Source organism: Sitophilus oryzae, unplaced genomic scaffold (genome assembly GCF_002938485.1).
Source record: "Sitophilus oryzae breed Bouriz unplaced genomic scaffold, Soryzae_2.0 scaffold_860_pilon_pilon, whole genome shotgun sequence".
Classification (NCBI taxonomy): domain Eukaryota; kingdom Metazoa; phylum Arthropoda; class Insecta; order Coleoptera; family Curculionidae; genus Sitophilus; species Sitophilus oryzae.
In genome coordinates, this window is record NW_022147484.1 from 2,034,674 (window position 1) to 2,040,602 (window position 5,929).

The following is a 5,929-nucleotide window of genomic DNA, read 5'->3' on the forward strand; positions in this document are numbered from 1 at the left end:
CAAAGCACCTTTTTACGTAGAATTTGATGGTTTAAATATAATTTTTTAAAAATTAGTAATTTAAGAGTTATCAACAGAAAAAATTATTTTTTATTTGGGACACCCTGTATATTTTTAATTAACTGAAAAGAACTTAAAATTACCTTTCCAAAAATATAACACACTTGATATTTTGTTATAGTCCCATTTGAAATACAGAATTTTTAAAAGTTCGCCACTTTTAACTAGTAATAGGCTTTGGACCCCTTCTTGATGATCTGTCCCTAATGGAATTCGAAAACATATTTTTCCAGCAAGACGAGGCACCGCCTGAAGTTATCAGCAAATTTTTGCAGCCAATTTCGAGAATAATTAAATATCTAACCAAGATCCTAGCCGTTGGTCGTCGAGGCCGCCGGACTTAGTGCCTATCAGTGGCGACGCGTGATTCGTGTGGCTGGGTAGGCGACAAAATTTTAGTTGCGTCTATTTGCCTCCCTCTCTCCTAAGTGGCTCAGAAATTTTTTATCCCGGAAAATGTCAAAAATCTGTCAAAAATTTATAACCATGTTTTTTACCTTTCCTACGCGATATCCACTGAGTTAGTGAATTCCGCGAGAAATGTTCAAAAACGGCCCCGTCTGTCCATAACAGAAGACGGTTGACATGACGAACACGTGTAGCAAAATCTCATGTCTTGGTTTGCTATTTATTTTTACTGTTATTAGATATTGTTTAAATGTGTTGATGTTGTTAAAATATTATTTTTGCTGACAGCTAGATTTTTTTTACATTACAGCCGGTGCTGTTTAAAGCCAATTATTCAAAGTGGGTGAATTTTTAAAAACTCTATATCTCGAGGAATACTATTATTACTTTACTGTTATTATTATTATTAGTTAGTATTAATACACGGAATCGAGCAAAATATCAAAGTGTGCTATATTTTTGGAAAGGTAATTTTAAATTCTTTTCAATGAATTAAAAATATAGGTACATGGTGTCCCATATAAAAAATTAAATTTTCTGTTGATAATTCTTAAATTATTCATTTAAAAAAAATTAAACTTGAACCATTAAATTCTATGTAAAAACGTGATTTGGAAATGTTTCCATAAAAATACAAAATTTTCCGTAGCAAAAAAGTTACAGCGATTTGTTAAAACTGCACATTTTTGAAAAACACTAAAACTCTTGTAACTCTAAAACGGTAACAGATATCGATGTGCGGTTTTCATCATCATGTTTTTGATAAAAATTGAGCTCAGACACCGATATTAGTTTTTGTCTATCTCCTATAGAAAAGGATGTTAAGCCTTTAAAAGCGTCCAATTTGGCAAACCCTGTATAGGGTGGTCGAAATTGGTCTGTTTTAACTAGCAATGGGAACTATCGAATGAATTAGACTCAATGAATGATTCCAACTATCGAATGGTTTTATTCGAATAAAATTATTCATTCATTTGTATATTAAAGCATATGTGACACCTCGCCGTGCGACTAAATGGTTATCGTTGAGCCACGACTATCGAATGCTTTTTATAAATGAAATATTTATTAACTCGTTTGATTTTTGTGTGCGTCAGTGCATTATTAGGTCTTTCAAATTTTTATAACTTTGCCTTGTAAATACTGTGCTATTTTTGCGTTTATTAAAATATTCAAAATACTAAAATAGTGTTTTTTTTTTAAATTGACAATTGTGTGCGTGTTCAGGTGGTCAAAATTTGTGTGATTTTCCGTAGCCCGATCTTTCATTTATTTACTTTTATATGGTATATGGTCTATTTTTTTAATGGGAAATTTTGAGAAGTAGCAATATTTAAGAGAGATGAGATGAACTTACAATTATTTTTAAAAATAGATATTTGTATTTTAGATGTTTTAATACAAATATCTATGAATAATATGAATTAGTTCTTAATAATCTAATAATCTAATAATAAATAATGAACTAAGTACCTAATGTGGTTATCGAACTCAAATTTTGTGGTCAGAAAATTAAATTGAAAGTTTTAGATGTGCCAATTTAAAAAAAAAAGTTAACGATATTTGTATTTTGTTTATGCTAATTCTCTTACATGTAGTTTTTTGCGAAGAAATATTTCATTTATTTTTTAAAGTAAATGCCAGTAAAAGTAAATATTGTTTTTTAATAGTAATATAAAGTAATATAAATCATTTTGATTCCTAATTTTTTAAACGTTCTCCAACCAACTAAAATCCAGATTATATTTTATTATAATCGATCCTGACGAATAAATGAATTTTATAAATAAATGGTTTTTGCTGCCGAATTGAATTATACTAGAATACAATATTTCAAGGCAGGTGACGCATCTATTCGATAATTTTTATTCGAATAGTTTTCGACGAATGTTTTCTTACTAGCTATCGAATTATTCGAATGAATTGCAACTATCGAATGTTTCGATAGTATTTATTCAATAGTTCCCACTACTAGTTTTAACAGAGAAAACCTATTTCCTGACTAGATAGAGCAAAACCGTTTATGGTTTATGAGGCTGTTTCTTAGTGTTTATGCTATCCACCTATTGATATCTTCACTGAAAATTGAGATTCGGGGTCTTATTGAATTTTTTACCATTTTGAAAATTGCCAATGAGTTTTGTAATTCGTGGAATAATAAAATTTTGTAAAAACTGTTTAAGGCACTTTTTTAAGTACAATCCAGTGGCGTAGTCAGCTTTTTTCTATACTTGCTCTTTTTGTCAGAAATAATAAAAAATATATATTTTTAATGGATATCATAATTAGATATATAGGCTGAGCATGCATTAGAAGTTTCTAGAGAACTACAATATCTAGACCGGAGATTTTTTGCACATCATTGGTTCATAACGAGATCTATCGATTAAAAATATTTTCAATATGGCGGCACTTCCGGAAGTACCGGAAGTTGACAGCAACTTTCTTATTTTAAATGGGTGCCCCCATTTTTTATTACATACTTATATTCTATGTAAAATTTTATGAATTTTGATATTAAACACTTTATACCTAACGTTAACTGTTTTTGAGAAAGAAAATTGTTAAAATTTTTGGACGAAAAAAACTATCTGTCAAAAAAATTGTATAGTCTAAAAGTCAAATTTAGTTGATTACCACAGCCACTGTGACATAAAGAGAAGACATGTGGCTATCTATTTCAAAAATTAAATTGTTCAAATGTCATATAATAATGGCGGTAGCTGTCATGGAATTGAGCGATTAAAAAATTATCATAAATCATTTTTTTAAAATGGATACCCACTTTTTTTATTTCACTAATAAAAAGGTTTTTCAATTCGTTACTTTTTGACTATACATGTTCCTATACCTAAAATAAATCGTTTTTAAGTTATTTAAGATTTAATTTGAAAACGTATATTTTTCTTGATTTTAACTAGCTTCCTTTGACATTAAGTGTCAAACGGTCAGACAATTTATTTCCATCTGTCAGAAAACGAATTATTTGAATTTTCTATATTATAAATACTGCTTGCTTAAGAGTTTAAAAAGTGTATTTATAAAAATATATCTCGTATTTTTGCTCTTTAATGTTATTTAATAGTTGATATTATTAATAATATTGCGTATGATCGAAAAAAAAAGCGCAAAGTTGGCTCGGAAATGGTGCTGCTTTTTGAACAAAACGTCACAATATAACATGGCCAGCCAACAACAACAGTCACAATATAACATGGCCAAAGTCATAGCCTACCTACTGGTTAAAATCCAGAAAAAAAAATACGCTTTAAAACTAAATCTTAAATAACTTAAAAACGATTTATTTTAGGTATAGGAACATGTATAGTCAAAAAGTAACGAATTGAAGAGCCTTTTCAGCAGTGAAATAAAAAAGGGGGTTTCCATTTGATAAAAAAATTTTATGATAATTTTTTAATCTCTTAATTCTCTGACAGCTGCGGCCATTCGAACAATTTAATTTTTGAAATAGATAGCCACATGTTTTCTCTTTATGGCACAGTGGCTGTGGTAATCACTAAATTTGACGTTTAGGTTAAGACTAGTAGTGGGAACTATCGAATGAATACTATCGAAACATTCGATAGTTGCAATTCATTCGAATAATTCGATAGCTAGTAAGAAAACATTCGTTGAAAACTATTCGAATAAAAATTATCGAATAGACGCGTCATCTGTCTTGAAATATTGTACCTATTCTAGTAATTCGGCAGCAGAAACCATTCATTTATAAAATTCATTCATTTATGAAATTCATTTATTCGTCAGGATCGATTATAATAAAATATTAACTGGATTTTAGTTGTCGCCCGGCGACGTAGGTTTGTTTCCCAGAAACCCGACAGCGGTCGGTGGCAATGCTATGAAAGAAGGCGGCATCTTTGATTTTTGGCGGAGTAGATAAAGATAAGGACACATTATTTTTTTTATTGAGGTGCTAGTATTTACACAAAAACTACATTATGAAGGGCGCTGTTGCCATATATTGGTATTAGTTGATACTAGCAAAGAATATTATTGTCTGGCTTCAGTTAGTTAGGGATAGTATGTCTATATATTTTGCATTTTTTTATTAATATTCTGTTGTTACACGCAATAATACTTGTTATTTTGGATGTAGGACAATGATTTTTAATGCTTTTAAGCAAAGACTGGTTTAAATAATAACAGTAATAATTTGTTATACCTATTAACGACAAAATTTAAAATCATTTAATATAAACATTTTTTTAAGTAGTGGCAAAATATAAACAACAAATTAAATGTTAAAATTATTTATATTAGATCCTATTTAAAAATAATATAGACTCTAAATTTTTTGGCAACGGTTGTTTTTTAAATAATAATAATTACAGAACTAATTTGTTATATTAACAACAAATTTTAAAATCGTGAAATATCAACATTTATTAATTTTCTAAGCATGCAGTGTAATGGAAGGAAAATGTAAATAAAAAATTAGTAATCAAAATTATTTATATTAGGTGCTTTATATTACTATTTAAAAATAATATTATTTACTTTTACTGGCATTTACTTTAAAAAATAAATGAAATATTTCTTCGCAAAAAACTACATGTAAGAGAATTAGCATAAACAAAATACAAACATCGTTAACTTTTTTTTTAATTGGCACGTGTAAAACTTTCAATTTAATTTTCTCACCCCATAGTTTGAATTCGATAACCCCATTTACGTAACCACATTACTTAAATATGATTATTAAGTTCAACTAATTCATATTATTAAAACATCTAAAATACAAATATCTATTTTTAAATTAATTGTAAGTTAATCTCATCTCTCTTAAAAATTGCTACTTCTCAAAATTTTCCATTAAAAAATAGACCATATACCATATAAAATTAAATAATTGAAAGATCGGGTTACGGAAAATCACAAAAATTTATAATATATAAGATACTAAATTTCATTTATCAAATGCATTCGATAGTCGTGGCTCAACGATAACCATTCAGTGGCACGGCGAGGTTGTCACGTATGCTTTAGTATACAAATGAATGAATGATTTTATTCGAATAAAACCATTCGATAGTTGAAATCATTCATTCAGTAACCATTCGATAGTCTAATTCATTCGATAGTTCCCATCGCTAGTTAAGACGGTCCTACACGATGCGTCCAACATTCGAACGAACGTTCGAACCAACATTTGACACAGTTTTCGACAATATTACAATAGGGTCTCCTACACGATGCTTCGAATTTATTATTATTATTCCGTATTTATTATTATTTACGGGTAGTCATATTTTAGCCATGTATCATGGCTAATCTTACTGTAGGTTTGCCCAATAATTTCGTTCTTCTCTTTTATTATAGTCCCCACGATAACATCTTTTGTTTATTGTTTTCTCTGGGCCAAGGTGATAGCGGCGAGGTATGTTGAACTACCTCCGCAGCGGTTTTTTGGTAGTAACGCTTGCGAATTGTGAGCTAC